The sequence below is a fragment of the Coccinella septempunctata genome, chromosome 7 (genome assembly GCF_907165205.1).
Source record: "Coccinella septempunctata chromosome 7, icCocSept1.1, whole genome shotgun sequence".
NCBI lineage: Eukaryota > Metazoa > Arthropoda > Insecta > Coleoptera > Coccinellidae > Coccinella > Coccinella septempunctata.
The window spans coordinates 16985709-17008309 of record NC_058195.1 but is presented as its reverse complement, the minus strand read 5'-3'; the positions used below and the strand labels follow the sequence as shown (position 1 = coordinate 17008309).

General features: G+C 32.9%; 1 protein-coding gene across 1 annotated transcript in view; it reads right to left on the bottom strand.

Moving 5' to 3' along the window:
• Positions 1 to 20416, bottom strand: part of LOC123317387 (sodium-independent sulfate anion transporter-like) — a 48711-nt gene extending 28295 nt beyond the window's left edge. Inside the window, exon 1 of the mRNA XM_044903896.1 lies at positions 20250 to 20416. The gene's annotated coding sequence lies outside the window, so the exon portion shown is untranslated. The remainder of the gene's footprint in view (positions 1 to 20249) is intronic.
• Positions 20417 to 22601: the final 2185 nt, after the last annotated feature.

The window sequence follows — 22601 nt, the reverse complement described above, 5'->3', positions numbered from 1 at the left end:
TTCAGAACAACGTGAACTTTCAGATAAGCACGTGACTCTTGCTGTCGCCTCTGGCTTATTGATTTAGGAATATTATAAACGTACATGTTTGATACAACTGTTTACCATGACGCCAAAACTCAGGGTATACGAGAAGAATGGACAAAACTAGTCTTCTTCTTCAAGTGACCAAATTTATTCTCATGGTTTACGGTAGGTATATACAAGGGGTGAATAAATAGTTGCCAAGGTGATTCCTTGTCAAAAAATGTGCTAATCCTGAAATTTGTTTCCTCGAGAAACTTTTTCCTTATTCATATTTTATCTACTATTGAACTTAATATGAAAGACCCACACTATTTTGGACTAAGAATCACCTCTTCGGAACTATTCATTTATATTTTTAAAATTTAACTACATACTTTATTTAAATTTAAATACTTAAGTTTTGAGCAATGGGCAAATTGAATAGAGTTCCCTAAAATAGCTTCATTAGTGATGTTTACCTGAGCTTTAAGGGAATATTAGCATAGGAATTAAAAAGATGCTATATCGAACATTTGTGGCATATACTGAAAATAATGTCAGAGCTCGTTAAATCAACAGGAATACGGAAAAACTGAGAATGAGGAAGGAATTCTTGCTCACATTGGGACAAAACTATAAACACCTATTTCACAACTCCAAAAATGTTCAGATTCCATTTAGAATAAGGTTGATTACATAAAGTCGGACATGTTTTTATATGATTTGTTTCCATTTTCGCTGGAATTCTTCATACAAAGATATAATGAAGCACTGTTTTTCAGGAGCGCAAAAATGTTTTCTGGTGAACAATTTCTGGGATACAGAGTCTTATTCATTTGCTGTGTTACGAGGATGTATTGATATCTAGTTCGCCTAGACCAGTTCCATGCATAAAACAAAAATTGCGTTACAATAGCAACGAACAATAACTCATTAGAAGTGTCAGTGTGAAGTTTGAGGTCAACAAAGTAAACCACAGTTACGGAATGAATTAAAAGAAAGAAGACGTCCACCGAAATTGTGAAAATCGAAAAATTGGATTATCGAGCCATCATCAAGTACCTGTATTTAAAAGGGTTAAGGATAAGCAGATTTACGAAGATATGCTTAATACCCTTGGTGATTAATGTCCTTCGTATGCGACCGTGAAAATTGGATTGCGAGCTTCGAAAGAGGTAAATTTTCCATTGAAGATGATGACCGATCGGGAAGGCCAGTTTATGTGTCAGTTCCCGAAAATATCGATGCAGTTCATGACATAATATTATCAGACCGTCGAATTGGCCTAAAACGGATATCTGAAGCACTGATTATTTCAAACGATTGCGCTCATCATATAGTTCACGCCAATTTGGACATGAGAAAAATTGCTGCAAAATGGATCCCCAAATGTTTGAATGTTGACCAAAAGCGTGCAAGGGTAAAGGCATCGAGTTCGATCTGTGCTCGATTTGAAAACGATGTAGACTTCTTAAACCGAATTGTTACTATGGATTAGACTTGGGTATATTTTCGTTCGATCTGTGCTCGATTTGAAAACGATGTAGACTTCTTAAACCGAATTGTTACTATGGATTAGACTTGGGTATATTTTCGTTCGATCTGTGCTCGATTTGAAAACGATGTAGACTTCTTAAACCGAATTGTTACTATGGATTAGACTTGGGTATATTTCTACGATCCAGAAACAAAGCAACAATCGATGGAATGGCGACACTCTGGTTCTCCAATACCTAAGAAGTTCCGTGTCCAAATATCTGCTGGAAAAGTTCTTGCTTCAGTTCTTCGAGATTGCCATGGAGTAATCATGATTGATTTTTTGAAGAAGGGTAGAACAATAACCGGAGATTACTATTTGACACACTACGGGAAAAAATTAAAGAGAAAAGACACGGAAAGCTATACAAGGGAGTTTGGTTTTTGCAGGACAACGCCCCTGGACACAAATCTCATGTTGCCATGCAAAAAATTCGTGGCTTAGGTTTGAATTACTAGAACACCCCTCTTATTCACCAGATTGGGCTCCATCCCCAACTTTCCCCAACTGAAAAAAAAAGTTTGAAAGGTCGTAAATTTTCTTCCAACGAGGAGGTAATAAAAGCTGTGGAGGTCTGGTTTGCAGAGCAAGAAGAAATATTTTTTTGAAAGGTCTCGAGACGTTGCAGGTTCGCTGTAATAAATATATCCAACTGAGGAGAATATGTTCAGTTACAAAATATTTTGACATTGAAATTTTGTTTAGTTTTATAGTAGGCTAAGAATTTTTCAATATATCCTCGTTCTATCCGCACAAAAGTTTTGCCGAAGACTTTGTATAGGAACTTCGCACCTGTGTTTCAATTCTGCCTTGTAGGTACATACATAATGTTTTTAGCTCTTTATTTTCGTTTGAGATCATTTTCGGTTGGAAATTACAAAAATTAATCCTTTTTCAATCAACTTCATAAAACTCATCATGCTTTATTGAAAAAACTCTCAGGGAACTTTCAAACTATCAACATCAAATCGATCTTCATCAATATTTGCCCAACCAACTATGAACTGCGAAAGCGTATCATTACAAAAATTTTCAATTTTTCACAATGCTCTTTGGAAACCCACTATTCGTGATAGAGATCACAACCGATAAATAGGTTTAATACATTTTAATACATATTCGATCCGCGTACAGCGCAATTGCAACATCTATTTCATCTTTATTCGAGCAATTCTTTCCATAAACATATTCACGAAGTTCAACGAACCGTCCGAATCCTGTTTTATTTCAATACTCGATCGAAGTGATTGCCGATAATTGTTTAAGCGAGGTCAGAAAAGAATGAATCGATCCTCATATTGCATGATATCATGCACGAATATATCAGCCATCTGATCATACTGTCACACGACCAATGGTGAATTCTATGTAGGTACCAGGTACTACTGACGTATAGGTGTGAAGCCGAAGAAGTAAATTGGGGATCAAATATAATGGGACCCTGTCATAGGCGTAGCCAGGGTTGAATTTCGGGGGGGGTTTTGACAAGAAATTTTTCTGATTGTGACATAAATTTTCTGATTGGGACATAAAAATTGAGACTCTTTGAAACTGATATTATGTACCTATATTATTTCGGGGGGGGGGTTTGAACCCCCAAAACCCCCCCCCTGGCTACGCCCGTGGACCCTGTAGAGTACCTATACCAAAAATTTGACCTCTACATAGGGAGAATTGTCCAGGACAACCTGTCAGAATAGAAAAAAAAAACGATCAAGATATAGAGTGTGTGGCGTAATGAATGGATAATATGGTGCCTGCGGGTAGCGGACCTTATGGCGGTTCAGAAAAATATATTTCATGTTTAGTAAAAGTCCCTTGCTTTTCGAGATATTGGAGATTTTCGAAAATTTAAGAAAATCACACCCTCCGCCACTCGTTTTGCAGGCAAGACTTCAAATGAAGGAATTTTTTCAGACTGTTTTTTGGACAGTATTCTTGGGTAGATGCTCTATCGAATGTAAATTATTATTTTTGGGACCCATGAATAATTTTTCATAAAAAAAGATCTAACTTAAATTTTCTGTTTTGCTTATTTTTTTTTCCCAAGTTCAACCCAGCGTGGTGTAAAATATAATATGGTTACCTGAGTGCCAAAGCAAGAGGAAACATGCCTGTTTCACTGAGATTCTGAAATGGTATAACTAACTCTATTTTCAGCATTAAATACAAAATAAATTTCTATTACAATGAATCAAGTCAAAGTTTGATGTAAGCCTTTTTCTTTAATTTTTAGTACCTAACTGAAATGAGACTTGCAAGCAGAATAGAGCAATTATTCATAAGAAGTTGTAAAGCATCTAGTAGAGCTCCTGATGCTCACTTTGAAGACATTTTGTAAAACTCGATTCAATTAGTACACGATATTTAAAAATTGTTTTTTTTTCTCTCGTAATCTTTCATCATTAAGCCCTATAGCTATAACGTTAATAGTTTTAAAGCGAATTTCAAGTAACGAAGTGAATTTTAGCACTTTTGCAATTAAGAAAAAGAGCTACAAATTAATTTCTATTACATTAAGTCAAGACCTTTGTTACAAAAACGCTGAAATTTGATTCATAACTTGAAAATATTGATTTCACAACGTTGGGATTCAATAATAAAAAAAACGAGAAAAATAACAATTTTAAAATATCGTTTCACAAATGATGTTTAAATTGGCCACCATGAGTTCTGATACATGCTCTATAGTCTACACTTTCTAATGAATCATAGCTTTATAGCATATCAACAATTTTGAAATGAGTATCGTTTCATTGAATCGAATTTCATAAAAAGATGCTCTAAGAGGCCATCATGAGAGTACATGCTCTATACCTTCTTATACATGATTGTTTTATTCTCCTCGCATTTCTCATTTCAGCTGCTAAAAATTTCAGAAACAGTGTTTACATTAAACTAGGCCTCAACTGATTGCAATAGGAAATTTTGTATTAAATGCTGAAAATACAGAGAGTTATACCATTTCGGAATCTCAATGAAAAGGGCATGTTTTTTCTTGCATTGGCTCTCAGGTAACCATATTATTTTTTACACCGCGCTAGGTTGAACTTGAAAAAAAAAAATAAGCAAAACGGAAAAGTTGAGTTAGATTTTTTTTTCATGAAGAACTATTCATGCGCCTCAAAAATAATGAATTACATTCGATAGATCATCTATCCAGGAATACTATCCAAAAAACAGTTTGAAAAAATTCCTTTATTTGAAGTCTTGCCTGCAAAACGAGTGGCGAAGGGTGTAATTCTCTTGAATTTTCGAAAAGCTCCAATATCTCGAAAACCAAGGCACTTTTACTACACGTAAAATATATTTTTCTGAACCGCTATAGAGTCTTCTATCCTCAGGCTTCATATTATCCATTCATTACGCCACACCCTGTATGTGGTTAATTACATGTTGAAAAGTATACATTCTCTTAATCTGACAATTTAAGCGTGACGAAAATGTGTGGGAGGGCGCCAAACTTGCAAAAAAGTCACGTGTACATTCTTCTGCGCGGCACCTTTTTTTCTTATTTTGAAGCTAATGATTCCAGAATAACGGAAAAAATATAATCTGACAGTTTCAGCAAGCCGAAACAATGAAAATTGGCCATGAAGGTTACAAAAATCAGTTTTTTTGAATTATCTCCTCTCCTGGGCTTCAAATTGTTTTCGCATTCATTAAAAAAGTTGTAGAGCATAACATTTTCTGCAAATTTTGTCCGAAGCAATTTTATTTACGTTTGAATGTTTTTGAGATAAATTAAGGTGAATGTACATTAGACTGGGTTTCTACATTGACCTTGGCCTTTCGCATGTGTAGCTAAGCTCCTCGCCCTTAGCCCCTCTAACTCGAATACGGTTAATAGTATGTAAAATTACTTCAGGCAAAAGTTGTATAAAATTTTATTATATACAACTTTCATAATGAATACAGAGACGATTAGAGGTACAGAGGTACAGGAAGGGAGATATTTTAGAAAAATGCCTTGTTATCATATCTTCAAACTGTCAGATTGAGAAACATCAGCTAGATATGAGAGTATTATTCTGAAGTCATCCTGATTCATTTAAGTCATTCAATTTGTCTGACCTCTGTAATAAAATCTTTACTTTTAACCAAATGTTATTCTAGCGTCAATGAATATCTATTATGATGATTCGTTTTTTTTTCGTCCACTCTTTGTAGATGCAAGTATTATTCTGACTTGTCCTATACCTATACAGGGTGAGTCTCTGACTGGTACAAATATTTTAACAGTCGATTCTGGACATCGAGAAAAACACTTTTTTCCTATACCGTTTTTTCGATTTGGCCCTGATATAGCCATTTTAAGTTTCCATAATGAGCTGTGCCAATACTGGAAAAACAAAATTACCTTCAGAATAACTCGCTAAATCTGTGACACTATACATCTGTTGATCTTTTAAACAGAGATGGATGCAACCAAAGTAACCAATTTTTTAGATTTCACAGATTCTTTTTAATTTTTGAACATCAAATTACTCGAAAACAGTTCATTATGCGAAAAAATTTGAGGAATACTTTTATTTTACAAAACGTTCAAATATTCATTAGATAGCGTCCAACTTAGGATCAAGAGTTGGGTTCTTCGAATTTTTGTTATTTTTATGCTACGTATTGGTCAAAATTGTAAGACGTGGTGGTATCTTGGGTTCGAAAAAGATTCATCAAATGAATAAAAAACTATATTCCGAAATTCATTTCATTCGATTAATACGATTGTGAGATAAAACTAAAATAACTTTTTTTATAGTTTTTCGTCATCCTATATCTTTTAAACCGAGCACCGAGCCGATTCTAAACAAATGGTTGTGAAGAAAAGTGTTTCTTTTGACCTGAAGAATCTACTGTTGAAATATTTGTACAAGTCAAAGACTCACTCTGTATCGTGTCTGAATGGATCGATACACACTATATTATATTCTGTTCTTTATATATATTTCATTTCATTTCCCCTCCAACTTTCTTCAATATAAATTCTAATTTTATTCGATATTTAGGTTATTCTCAAATTCTTTTTTCTTTGTGGACCTTTTTCTTTAGGTGAAAACTACTCAGTTATAAATTTCATCAGAAATTTCATTTTCGAAAGGAATAATCAGAGATGGATGGAGAAACGCCGACGTAGTTTTCGTAGTATGCTTCAAATGAAACCAATCTGTGGGCAAAAAACCGTTGAAGAAATAATTCCAGTTGGGTGTATCACTGAAGTCATTGGACATGAGTAAACCTACGATGATTTTCCAATTCCGTTCCTTTTTCAACGATAGGCTTCATCATCGTGGAACCATATTGAGAAAAGCTTTCTCGATCTGACCAAAGTTTGCACCTCCCACGTTTCATTTGGAAAGACGCTTTCTCTTGTCGGATTTTATAAGAAGCTGTTTTGGTATGAACTCTGTATGTGCACTTGAATAACCAACAAATGAAGTCTATAAGAAACAGTAGTGTCGTCGTATATAGAATTTATACGGACTGCTTAAGAGTAACGCATACATTTCAAAATTATACATAAAAAGTTGTATAGTGCAAAATAAAATTTGACTTGTTCAAGCATTTTGTAAAAAAGTAGTAAATAGCAGAGATATGAGTTTTGTACAGAACTTTTTATTTACTTCCTAGTAATTTCTGTCCAAATTTTACATAGCGATTCTTCATGCAAGTTCCAACGAAACTGATTAAGCCACTGAATTCTGCTCAAAAACGTGATACGTTTATACATTTCTTTTTCGATATAACTGGAACTGTACGAACTAGAGGCACCAATTCAAAGAGCCGAAAAATTAGTTTTCCCTTGGATACAGAGGATAGAGGGATGAGGTTGTGTCCATTGACAGTTTATTTGAAAATGGAGGTTGAGAATGTGCCATCCATTTTTTCCTAAAGTTACAGAGCTGTCATTCAATCTCATCGAATTTTGCCCACCCTGTACATCCTTACCAGGTAGTTAAGTAAGGATGGCATTGCCAGCTAATTTCTCACCAGATTAGATTATCCAAATGGTAATTAATTTGTTCCATAGTTGAGTCTCCATATAATTTATACGTATTCATATATGCTAGGCCAGATTTGAATTGAAGAAATATAATCAGGAAGCAAAAAAATCCCTAATTGATTAAGGTTGGAATATTAAGAATGTATTCACTCATTTAAGACTGAATAACTATGTTCAATCCTTGGCGTTCCTGATTCTAATCTGATAACTATCAGTATCTTCAAAGGGAGAGCATCACTATTAAATATTATTCTCTGCAGATGATAATATGAAATTATTGAAATTACAGTCATAACCATTGAGTATTCAACCCTGTTAATACTCAATGTCATAACTTCCCAATAAGAATACATTTAATTCATTTTTGTTTTCGTTACCCATAATCTATTACTCCATTTGAAAAAGGATGAAATATGAAACTTCTGTTAAACGTTTTCTGGTGCAATTTTTCCATCCTTGAAACTCTCAATGAAAAAGAAAAAATTCCATAATTAAAGAGGTGGTGCTAGTTGTAGATAGTGAATTACTACTTGTGATGCTATCATCAATTACTCAATGGGAAGTGCATGAATGAGCGTCAATTAGATGTGCCAACAACTTTTGATGATACCTCAACGAATAATGCCCTGATCCGATAAAGATTCGATTATTTCAAATTTCGTTTTGTATTCTGTTTATGAATTGTCGAAAATAGTCCTTCTCTGCATCAGAAGAAGGCATGATACCAATTTGTTTTTTTGGGGACTACCATGTCTGTAGAAAAATACTCCAATGATCAATACCATTCGTTTAATTAATTCGTGGACGCATGTTTGTACTATCGCACACATTTCCGATAACGCGTTGAGTTTCTAATTGAAACTTTTTTTATTCGGTGAATAGATTGCAATATGTTTTTTATAGGATATCACAAATTTATTGTTATCATCAACAATGGAAAATGTTTTGCCTGAAAAACAAGAAGGCCAAATGAGTTTTTCGATAACGTGGATTTTTTACAACTCCTCAGGAAACTTCATGTTTCAAGGTCTCAAATAGAGTAAAGCAAATAAGTACCCATATTCTTCAATTGGTATAATTATAACTTAGAATGAGAAGCACAATTCATCTCTTGCAGTAAAGATATCTAAAAAAACTATTCTTCTACATCTACTACACATAAAATTTAAACCTATATAACAAGGAAATCTGATGTTATTGGTTCTGAAGAATATGTAGGGTCATGATAAAGAAGTTTGATTTCAGGATTGGGAATAGGATTCTTGTCATGCATCGTCGTCTCTCTATATTTTCTATTATTAAAACCAGTCGACCTAGTAGAGTTTTCGTCAGGTAGTTATACCAAATTTGATAAATATCTATCTCAAATAGTTCTCGTGAAAAACCGTGGGTAGGTAAGGTGGATTTTCGTGAAAACTTGTCCGAGTTTACATGTTCATGAATATGAACAGTGATGATTTCGAGGAGTTAAATTTTTTGTTCTTATGTTTTCGATATCTCATAGAAACATTGCATAGTTACACAATGAAAGAATAACTTCCGAAAGTTGATCTATTTGTAGATGATGGTCTTGATGTTCAATTTTTTTCGTTCACTTATTTTCGATCCATATGGACTGAATATGTGTCCACTCGGTTGAGGAATTGATTTTTTGAAGTGATTTGCCGAAATCTGCTGTATTTAACATTTTTTTTTGCAAATTAGACTCAATCATAAAATTAGTCAATCAATAAATAAAATAAAAGGAATAAAAAGAACCAAAATTTTTTGTATTCATCTACAAAAACGGACAAGTAAATATCAATGGAAATTTACCAGAAGATCCTTCGTCATGAAGAGAGCTGGCATGAATGATGATTGATACAAAAAGACTTAATTAGATGATATCCACTAAAAGTTGAAAGAGGTCTTAGTACTACACACACTTCCCTAATACCCGTGTAATGTACCATAAAACTCTTCCTTCTAAAATTAACATCTTTTTCGTTCAATTAAGGACGTCGAAACCTTTTTGCAAGAGCTATAGGATTTAAAATAGATACTGACTATTGAGTTTGAAAGCGAATTTTATTATTGATTATCAAAGGTTAGTATTCAAAAGGAAAAAATGAGGTAGGTGGGTACATTATGGAGATTTGAATACAGCCACAAATTCTAGAAGACTGAGCATTAACGTAGCCAAACAATGAATAATTGTTTTCGAAAATTTTCATTCCAATGGTCATATATATTGTCAACATTACTTTTTAAAGGCATACACAAAACTTCAATCAATGCAAAATCCACCCATATATATTGGCAGTTTGTTTACATACATTATCGAACTCATTGTTTCATAACAATAACCTAACGTGAATTTAACAGTTGCTGTGATTGATAGGAGGATTAAAAAAGAAACTTAATCTAGATGAGAAATTCAAAAATGTAAGCAATGCACTTATCGGAATCGAGAATAGTAATCGAAACCGAACTTTGACCTTCAATGGAACTAAGAAAACGCAAGAAAATGATATGCACTTTTTATATTGATCAGAATATGACTGTGAAAGTATGGTTGTTATTTGAGATCGATGGTTTCCATCATTAGCATACTGGATGCAGAACAGCGATTCATGGTGTGTTTATACAATCTCCCTAAGAAGTAAGATCTGAAACGCACACTCACCCTCTTGTTAGATTTTAAGAAACGCCACAAAAACCCACCAGCTCTCAGATTCCTAATAGATTTAGTTGTGAATTATGCCGAATCTACATCATCTGGAATTACACAGGGTGAGTCTTTGACTCGTACAAATATTTTAAAAGAAGATTCTTGAGGCCAAAAGGAACACTTTTTTCATAGGCTTCCTTTTTTTTTAATTCGGCCCAGATAAAAAGATGTAGCCGTTTTAAGTTTTCATAATTAGCCGTGCCACCTCTGGAAAAACAAAATTACCTTCAGAATAACAAGCTCAATCTGTGACACTATACTTCCGTGGATCTTTTAAACAGAGTTGTAATCAGCCAAAGTACCTAATTTTCAAATTTCACAGACTGAACATCAAATTACTCGAAAACAGCGCATTATACGAGAAAATATAAAGAATACTTTTATTTTACAAAACGTTCAAATATTCATTAGATAACACCCAACTCAGTTTTAAGAGTTGAGTTCTTTGCTTTTTTGGTATTCTTATGGTGTGTTATGGTAATAATGGTAAAACTAAAAGATTTGGGTGACATTTTGTGTTGAAGATTTAATCAAATGAATAAAAATAATTTTCTCAAGCTTTTGTAACTAGAACTGAGTAAGGTTGGCACTCATGAAATGTCATTAATGTCATAACGCCGTTGCCACAACTAATATCAATTTTTATTACGAAAATGCCGAAAATGATTGAAAAAAGAGACAGGGTTTCAGGAAGTGTTATTTAGAATTCAGGTCCGCTCATTCAAATAGTTATACCCTGATATTCTAAAATCCACAATACGTCAGACGGTAGCGAACATATTCAATGTAAGAGAATTTATATAATAATGAAGAATGATAACGCCTAACGGCAATGAATAAAATAATAAGGATAAATTCAGATGCATACCACCCGACGATATGAATATCGACAAGTGTTACGATCTGAATTGAGCTAGCCAATTTGCCATCGTCAAGGCCCCAAATGGAGTACATAATTTATATAATGTTTCATCTGAATCTAAACAACTTATATTTCAGCTGAATATTTCCACAATCAGAAAGATTGTGGATGAAGAGGATGACAAAAAATGTCCTTCTATTGGGAGACCCAAAAAAGAGGTCTCATTTGAGAATTTTATGTTTGAGAGAATTAATGCAAAAGTTTACTACAGGATTTTCGATGAATGTCATCGTAGAATAAGTTCCCGAAAATTGATTTTTCTATTTTTCATTTGACTTGCCTATACATTGTGAATGTCTTAAGGTACCAATAAATATCTAATTATTATTATTATATCAATATATTAAGATGAACAGCCACAAATACGCGCCAGTTGTACTGTTAATTGTTTATTCATGTGAAATTATTTTTCAAAGCTGAAGTTCCTCTTGACTTGGAGTTTCCTTTAATTCCATTTACTCATATTGATGCAAGATGATTTTTGTTGAAGAATTTAACATTCTTGTAATTATCTGTTAATTCCTTCGGGAGATACCCATTCCCAACCACTGCATCGTATGCATTTCATCTTCGGGTTTATATTTTTGAAATCTACAACTGATGTAACGTATTCAAACTTTAGCCAAAGAAAACAACGAATATTAACTCTCCTAAAGATAGTGCATATCATGATATTACACTGATCTCTTGTATTTTCCATGCAAATAACTGGATTTGTTATGCCTCCAATCAGTTTGTATAAACTTCAATTATGTTCGTCACATATTTCCCGAAGAGATTCGACATTGTGATTAAATACGTAATAACAGAAACTTTTACGTAGAACGGGCAACATAGCGTTGATTTAAAACCCAAAAATGTTTTGACAAGCTTCATAACCCCACATTTTCGTACTATACAGAGTGAAATATGTCAAATTTCCATGGTCAACCGACTGCTAAAATAAAAGTGAATGAAGTATATGTGCCACTGTGAAGATTATGAAGCAGCGTTAGATACTAATGAATATGTTACGGCTAAAGATAGGTGTGAGCATAAACTTAAGATTAGCCGGCTAAACTTAGGTTTATATTCGAGGATCGGCTAAAGTTCGATAAAATATTCATCTGCGTCAGGGCATTTCATCTTTAGCCGGCTAATGTGCACATTACCCAAAACGGAACGGCTAAAAATGTATTCGATGGACATGCGGAGAGTTGATGTCTCAAGAATGGTCGGATGGGAGAGGATGAACGCACACGGCCACTTTTTTGTTTAAATTCTTAGAATTGAAATAAGTAAAAGAGCATCGAATGTATTGGGGTTGTATTACATAACGCCCATGGGTTTTCAATTCAACATTTAACGAGTTATTTTTATCTGTTTAGGAGATTAATGCTCTTCAAACCGAGCCTAATTTGTGAAAAACCATAATATGAACCCTCAAGAAAATGAGATATTGGACATAGAAAATTTTTTCCGTAAACAAAAGTATATTTTCCCTACCATTCAATAATTGGGTTTATGGAAAAATTACGAAATAGGAACTATAGTTTCTAACGTTGCAATTTCTTTCCAACCAATTCTTTCGCAAAAAAAAAACAAAAAAAAAACTATGAACATGAACATAGTTGAAAACACTTTCTCTAGCTGATTTTGTTAAAAATTTCTTCCCGAGTCATTGAATATACGGGTTCCAAAATATGGCCTGTCGCCACCCTTGATGAATCATCCCGGGGGATACAAGTGCATTAATCGTAAAGCTTATCAGCCAAATCAAAGATTATATACAGTTAACTCTATAATCTTTGAACCAAATAGTCCGGTTAATTACAAACAAGATTGGGTACTTCTACTTATATTTTCCTAGAAAATCTTTGGTATTTTGATAAAGAAGTTCGCGGCATCATTCTTGTCTTCATTATCTCCTTCTGCTCATTCAATTACCCTCAAATTATGAATAATAACAAGATGAAAAATAATAATTAACACTACAGTTTTCCCTCACACTCAAAATAGCATGTCTCGAATTTTGTCATCAAGCGTTTAGATTTTTAGATTCGTCAATGAGAATTCATTGAGAGACAGTTGAAACAAATATATGTTCATTCTCCAATTTCTCAACTGCTTAACAGAATGCTTTTCTGCTATTAAAATATGTGAAATTCATACAAAAAATGCATTGCATTAATAGTTTGATTATACTCGTATTACTATTTCTTTACATTCTTTTAATTGCCGAAAATTTACGCCCCTCAAGCCTTTTACATTTTTAGCCGATGGGATGTGGTTACACTTAAGTTTAGCCGGTTAAAGATAGAAGAAACTAACATTAGCAAATACCCGAAGCTAAACCTAAGTTTAGCCGGCTAATCTTAAGTTTATGTTCACACCTATCTTTAGCCGTAACAAATATATCTATTAGAAGATTTATTTTTGAAATGTTGCAGTTTGACATCACCTTTAATTAGCACGCTGGGTGCATGCTGGGGTGTAGGTATGCTGTTACAGCTAAGCAAGTTCTTAGGAATGTTTTTACTTTAAACTCCAACGATCAAACGGAATCATAACAGAAGAGGTACGTCTACCTCTAATTAGTGCAGTAAATTTCTATTCAAAATTAAGTTCACCGAAACAGACATTTCCTTTGATACTTTTCTCGTGATCCCTGATAATTCTCTAATACTATGAAAAGGAGGTGTCAGCGTAAAGCGTAAAGATGATCAAACTATTATAGATTGACGTAGGATCCTGTCTTCAACAGAAACATTTTCATTCTTCTCAGACAATGGTCAATAAACGCAATTTGGACTTTCTTGAATCCAGTTTACATCAATGATGAAATAATCAATCGGCAATAATCATTTTACAGAGAATCAAGGTTACACCTTCAGCAATATGTCGGCATTTAATCACCAAGTATCGGAACTTTGGCAATAAGTCCACTTTTATGCGATATTTCGGCATCTGACAGATAACTGCAATGGTTATAAAAGTTTAAGTATCATAATGCCTTTTCATTTCAAGGATTCACATTGAAATTATGCAATACATATCTTGGACCTTTTATGCTTTGGAAAATTCTTAAGTATTCAGTGAATTATATCAAGAAAAAAATAAATCCTCGCAGCTATCAGCTGAAGGAAAAATTCCACGTAAAGACTCACCTTAGTGGCTGTAGTTTTTCCTGGGGTTTTGAAATGAATCACAAATGTATCACCAGATTCGCAGCATGAACTGATGGGTTATGTTCCATCAAACCAATACTGTTATTCAACTTGAAAACAACAAAACAGAAACATATGACATATCAGTGCAGTCAGTCCTTTCATGAAGATTCATGTCATGATTTACATTTCGCAGAGTCGATGTAAAAGGAACATTTTAGTGCCATTCAAGGATAATTCTAGAGTAAAGAGGAAGAATTCGATAAGGAAACCATAAAATGAAAGGTGACCACAATTGCGAAGAAAAACAGGGTTTCCTGAATTAATATACATTCGATATGTTTCTGGATTGTTTTCATTTTCAAAGTATTGAAATCTTTCATTTGATAGTCTGCAGTAAATTATGAAGGTACATGACAATCTTCTGGTTACAATTGTAACAATGAGGTCAGATAAAATTAAATGGTTAATGTTTCATCTTTACTCAATTCAGTTTTCAAGTAGAAAAAAGAGTAGTCATTACTGAGGTTTTCGTATTTGGTTGAAGGGATTGTTTTTTATGTCTCTTTATTCCATCGAAGCATTTACATCTTCATTGTTTTATTGAAATTGGTGTGTTAATGTTAATTTTCTGTTATACATTTTGCAGAGTTTATAACCGGCCTTCAAATCAATAACTAGGTTTTTCGCATACAACTTTTTCAATGGCTAGCTTGAGTCGAATCGGAGTATATCGAAAAATGGTATAAAATTCAGAAAAATTGTCTTTCCAAAATGATACTTTTACAGCTAATATCACCAATTAGTTCTTGTTTTCCATTTTCTGGATCTTAACCTTATTAAAAAACGAGGATGCATGAGGAACAAATTTATCAACGACTAGGTACTTTTCAAACACTTTTTATACACATAAATTAATTATCATATTGTGCCACATGTTGTTGAAAAAATATCAAAATGAGGAGAACTACCCATTTTGAAAAATGCAGAATTAAATTTTGGACAAAAATAACATTTCCCACATAAGTATGAAAGTTAAAAAGTTAAATATCTGAACATTTTTTCACCCAGAACATTTCTGAACTCTTCTCATGTATTTTTGATGATAGTAATAAACTGAAGCAGTTTGTAGGTTTTGTTTGATTTAGTAAATAATACACTCAATGTTTGATATCCCTAATTGTTGTAATTGTTAACATGAAGTGTACCTATTAGTTTTAATCGAATTAATCAATACGTACAGACTGACCTACCTTATTATTTTTTTATCAAAATGCATCAGGAGTATCAGGAAAAGAAAAATACTTCACCTGAAAAAATTCTAGTGTTTTGATTTTCTGTTTCAATTTGTGTAACCTTCAAAACATCGATTTGTCCAAATTCATTTCAGTGTAAGTTAAAGTTATGCTTTCATCGGAGAGAACATAATTTGTATTTCCCCATTTTTTTTAATATCATGCAAGAAACATATATTATGATACGCACATATGTATAGGGTGTTTGGAATTCGGGTACCTATTGTTGATAATAAATTTTTCCACTAACGGACATGTCCTCTCGTTTTTCAGTGAGATTGTGATCCAGAGATTAGGATAATGAAAAAGAGTTGATGATTTTATGGACTAAATCTGGAAAAGTACAATTTGGGGAAGCCAATTCAATTGTTTTTCAATTTCATCTAGATTTGACCCTAGTTAAAAAGTGAAAACTTCTATGCGGAAAAACCAAATACTTTTCCAGACTTACTCACTTTTTTCCGTTTTTCGGCAATTTGGAAATATCAATATACAGGGTGTTGCCTGCTCATAAATTTTTTCGAGACCGAACCAGGAAATATACTTTTTTCTTATTTCTATCGAATCTACGTGGACAAAGAATATACAATGTATCATAAAATCGTCTAGGGTGGTTCAAAAGTTATGATTAATTGTTGAAAAATGGGGAACATTAAAATAACATTCTGTATATCGGTAACCAAGAAAGATAGACCAATAAGATACATATTAGTTAAAGCACCTTTATCTACCCTGACTCCCAGCCTATTTCTGAACGATTCGCACCCTTTATATTCTGTTTAGGTTATATTTCAGCATTATTGACAGGACGTAGTCAGGGAGAAGTCGACTATATGCGTCACAATATAATGATTAGCTTACCTTCCCATGAATTTAATGAAATGCTTCGTCGGATTGTAATTTAGAGCTATTGAATACTAATGAGAGAATTCCGCTATCTTCTAATGAGATCAGATGTATCAGCAATAGTCTTTTTGTTAATAATTGCAAATTTGGGAATTTTTTTGTTTTAGAAGCTTAGGCACGTGTCTGGCCGGCTACCCTCAATAGTATAACGAATGAATTATTATAGAATATTTTAGTGATCCTTGATAGGATGGGAAATCATCAATTCGAAAAATTTGATTTAGTTATGGCTGCTCCAATGACAAGAGACAATCATAGAAACAGTTCAGGGCAGATTTTTCAGAGTACCTATCTGCACACTTAGGTACATAATACATATATTCGATTCCTAAAATTTTCTCAATTTGCAAATAAGTAACTGAGTTATTATTATGATTATATCATGTGTTCGATCCTTTTCGCATAGATAATTTCTGTGGATAGGTGAATGCCATTTTTTTTTCATCATACTCTTTGGCTTCGATCAACCAATTTTGAAGGCTTAAAACAGGAACCAATATTGAATTAAGTATTTTTTTGTGTGCGAAGCATGACTCATGAAATCTTCGTTAAAAGAATGCTAGTAGCTTTAAATATTACTTGAATACATTTTTCTATTTTATTCAACCATATCTATTATTCTTTCAATGTGACTATGCCATCAACATGGGCTTTCTGAACACGAAATTTACTTGTTCTCATCATGGAACGTATAATTAAAATCTCAAATCATCCAATCTTATATCATAATTATCATCAACCTACTACAAGTTCGGACATCTGGATTTCCATGCAGCCTGATCGGATATCTTATGATGTCATTACGATTAATTCCAAAACTAACATTTTTTCATTGAAAGTAGGTTGACATCGGTAGAAAAAAATTAGAAAGCTCATTTCTCCAGTATCAATCTACAATATCTTTGAATAAATGGATGTATCGCATCGCCATGAGTTGACTACGTGAAGAATATAAATTCGCCGTCTCGAGTAAATCGAAGTAAATTGCTGTGATGAATTGTGTGAATGGAATAATTTATTTCTGAGGAAATAATTGAGATACAAATATGCAGATTGATTTTAGCAATCATGTAAAAATTAATGGAATGTTTTGGTCCTATAAATCGTAACTGAAAACAGAACACTTAAATTTTCTCTTCTGTTGGCAAGAGTTCTGTGTGCAGGGTAAATTCAAATGTTGTTTCAATCTTAATAGTGAATGATGATGGATTTGAAGAGAATAATACATCTCTGGAATTTAAACGAATTCACAGGTTCTTCGAAATGAATATTTAGTTTTTAGCGCTTGTTTCTAGTCTTTTTTTATATGTTACTAATTGTATTCTCGAGTTTTGAGCAAGAATTGTGACAAATGAGTTGTCATTTATTTCGAACCTGAGTTCAACTCATTCATTGAGAATTTGTGGTAAAATTCAATCCTGTTATTCCTGTTTACTAATTATTTCACAATACACAATACCTATACATATTTTCAGTGAAGATTGAAGAAGGGGCAAATATGAAGACCAAATAGAGGAGAGAAGGTATTAGAGTAATTGATAATTTACCTTGGCAAATTGAAATTCCACATGATTCTCATTTACGGTTCAGTCTTGAATTTAATAGATGAACTCATTATCGCTAATACTGAACTGAGATATTTGTAACATTACCATTTTATACATTTTCATTTTCTAGGAGAGTGCATTAATGATTCCATGAAAAGAGGTTTGATAATATAATGTTTATACGAGCAACTTTAATAGAAAATATGAGTTGTCTGAAGTTTTTTAGATTAACCTTGTTATTCTGAAGGGATTTTTCAACTAGGGTTGGCACAGCTCATTATACAAATTCAAAAGGGCTATTTCTTTTTATATAGACCGAATTAGAAAACGTCAGGAAAAAAAATTAGATCGTATTGTTTCTCTTGATATGGTTATTCATTAGTCATTTCCAATATCTGAATGTAAATATTGAAATTTATTCAGATATTTCCAAGTTGAGGAAGAACACATTATACTGATTCAAAAAATTGCCATTCATGCAATAAATGCCGAAGAAGAGATGACATAAATATTATCTAAATCAAAACAAAATATATTTTGAGAACAAATCGATGCATTTTGTCATTTCTATGTTTCCGGTCATCTGATAAGATAATGGAATTTTCCTAACATTATCAGAGCGTATGACTCTCTGTACGTGTGATTGGGTGGAAAGAGTTTAAATTTGGTACCTACTTATATACGAATATACAAGTTGAGTCTTTGTCTCGTACAAATATTTTAACAATAGGTTCTTTAGGTAAAAAAAACACTTTTCTACTGTACCATTTTTTCCGTATCGGTTTGAAAGATACAGGCTGTTGAAAAACCATGTCACACACGGTTTTATCGAATGAATGAATTTCGGAAAATAATTTTTCATTTATTTGATCGATCTTTTTCGAACACAAGATTTCACCCACGTCTTTCAGTTTTCTAATTAAGACCATTACGTACCATTAAAATACCAAAAATTCAAAGAACTCAACCCTTGAAACTAAGGTGGACGTTATGTAATGAATATTCGAGTGAATATATATATTTGTAAAATAAAAGTTTTCTCCATTTTACCTTGAAAAATTGAGTAATTTGGCTGAATAAAACTCTGTTTGAAAGATCCACAGATGTGTAGTGTCACAGATTTAGTTAGTTATTCTGAAAATAATTTTGTTTTCCCAGGGGTGTCAAAGATCATTATGAAAACTTAAAATGACTATATCTTTTCATATAGGTACTTTTCCGACAGATTGTAAATGTTCAATCATTACATATTTTGACTTGTCCTATGCATGTATAATGTCTTACAGGATGAATAAATTTATTATTATTATATTATTATTATTATTATCAGGGCAAAATCGGAAAAAATGGTATGAGAAAAAAGTGTTTCTTTTGACCTCAAGAATCTACTGTTGAAATATTTGTTCGAGTCAAAGAGTCACCCGGTATAGTTAGTCGGCCCAATTACTAACGTAGATTTTTTACGTTTTTTTTTCTGAAATGAGGTAACAATTCGCCTATGATTTTTACATTTTGGAATATCCTACAAAATAAATAGACATTCCACTACCCTTAGCTAGAGTGAATAAGTGAATTAAATATTGAAAAAATTCCTCAAACTATAAAGGAAAAATTGGAAATATTTGCAGTTCGAATTCAGCGTAGAGCAGCGTAGGAAGCGAAGAAGCATTAAAAAAAATTGAATTTGTTGATGGATCATTCAGGAAAACTGTTTCATTTTGTTCTGTTAGAAGGAAACAGACTACCAATGAGGGTGGCTCTAAGTAGGGGGAAAATTATATTATTAAACCTATTTTTCATTCCATTTAACCGAAGACCCTCATCCCTTGGATTATTTTCTTGAAAATCATCAAGAAGTAAGACATATAATCGTTTTCTATTATGCCCTGAGCACTCTGAACCAGTATGACTGACAGGTGAAATTTTAGCAAGAAATATTTCTCTGCTCTAATAACCGTCCAAATTGAACCGATTATTGCAAACGCAATAAGTGTGACATAATTTTAGGTAACGAAATAGTTCTATATTATCGGTGAGATACCAGCCTCTGCGTCACTACCAGTCCGCGGATTTTATTTCGCGATCATTGTTTATAAACAATACCCATTGAAAAAACTCAGTACCTATATGAAATCACTTCAAAATCCAAATAAAAATATTAATGTGAGGTGGTGCTTACCACAAACATCGAGTGTATTCACGAACTTGCCTCACTTTTCACACTGTCCGCGTAATGGGGAGAAATCTAACACCAATTGATACTTCCTAGTAGGTAGTACCTTCCTAACAGGTGATCGAGAGTGAACTGAACTGCTGAACTATTGACATGCCAAATACCTGCACCGATTGGTACCAAATAGGAGTGCAAGGTGGTAATGGGATTCGATTCTCGGCACGTGATTTCTTGATAGGCTGGTTTTTTAATTCAACTTCGCTATTTCTGCACGAGCGTTGGACGAAGACAAAATAGAGGCCAATGGAAGAAATTGCAGAAGAAAGTGTTGCGGAATAGAGGCGTATGAGCTCGGGTATATGGGAGAGTTGAATTGTTCGAATTCATCGGTATCAGATATTCGACTTTTTTTTTCGAATCTAACTACCCTATGAGAACCGCAGTGTATGAATTTATTCTAGTAATAAAAAAATATTTTCAATTGAGATATTTCTCGTCGCAAACAAGTTTTCAAAGGGTAATCAAATTTTGGTTAGGTTTGTTCTTTTATAACTTTGAAAGAAGCAAGTTGTAAATGTGATAATTTCCAGAAGGGTTGTAGAAGTTGCTAAGAAAGTTCCGAGTTTACTTTGAGTCTGTTTTCACATTACGAATTCTTGAAAATTTTTCATTCAACCAATATAAAGGATACTTGGGATTCTTTGTAATACCTTTGAGAATTCAAGCCCAAATAGTCAATAATAATAGATAGCAATACCGTTTTGACCACGCTCTCTCATCATTTTTCTCATTTGAAACATGCCTTATGATTGAGGTTACAATAATTTCTAATTTTCCATTTATACAGAGTTGAAAGTGATGCACGAAATTCATATCTTCAAATATTTACTATTGTGTAGAAAAAACTAGACTAGGTGAATTGATACCTCAAATTACGTAATTGAGGAGTTCATCATACCGCCTATACCAATGATGAAGAATAATTTTTTTTTATGGTAACCCTAACTTTTCGTGCCACAAAAAAACTTTTTGTTGTTAAGGATGATTCAGTCTGTAAGGAAGCTTTTTATCAACCCTTTTCTCATCGTGAGGATGAAATGGTTAAGCTCACTAAAATCTGATTCTTATTGTATTTAGTTTTATTCGTATATCAATGATATACCCAGGAAAGATGTTTCTGCTGCTTTCGAGAATCCTTTTTTCGTACAGGTATTGTAATTGATGAGGGAACAAATCTATTGAGTGTGTATCTATTTTGTAATAATTTTAATTTTGATTTCAAATTCCTCCAGAACTATCAAGATATAGTATCACAAATTAATTAATAGTAACGTCCAGTTTCATAATCGAATTACGGCCGGTTTCATAATCAAACCTAAAGTCACTTTAATTTTAAAGCTTCCTTTAACCCTACTAACGTCCAGTTTCATAATCAAATTTAAAGTCACTTTAAGCTTAAAGCTTCCTTTACTGTCATTATAACGGTCGGTTTCATAATCAAACCTAAAGTCTCTTTAATTTTAAAGCCTCCTTTAACCCTACTAAAAATGACAGTAAAGGAAGCTTTAAGCTTAAAGTGACTTTTGATTCTATTATGAAACTGGACGTCAGTAGGTTAAAGGAAGCTTTAAAATTGAAGGGACTTTAGGTTTGATTATGAAATCGGCCGTCAAAATGACAGTAAAGGAAACTTTAAGCTTAAAGTGACTTCAAATTTGATTATGAAACTAACGGCCGGTTTCATAATCAAACCTAAAGTCCCTTTAATTTTGAAGCTTCCTTTAACCCTACTAAAAATGACAGTAAAGGAAGCTTTAAGCTTAAAGTGACTTCAAATTTGATTATGAAACTTGACGTTAGTATCATTTTTAGTACGGTTAAAAGAAGCTTTAAAATTAAAGCGACATAAGGTTCAATTATGAAACTGACCGTTAGTTAGGTTTCAATATGCGGCTTCGTATGTTGGTCATTAGCCGCCAATCGACAAATTATGAAGGCACATGCATTCTCACTTTTGATGTTTTACAACTTCACACAAATAGAAAAGTGTATAAAAAGAATATTCACAAAATTATGTACTGAGATAAAATAAATCCGATATAATGAAATAAATAAATTATAGAATTATCAATTAATATTTTATCTATTTTTGTAATGATTTTGATTTTGATTTCTATTTTATCTAAAACTCTTCTACGAGAGAGGCATGTTTTCGACAACACTTCAAAAACATCAATAACTTCTAATGTGTAGAGGTGATTTTAAAATACCTACTTAAAGGAAGTGTAAATTCTAATTCAGTAAGTTTAACACTTTCATCCCTATTATATAAAAGATCGATAAAAACCCTATGGGTAA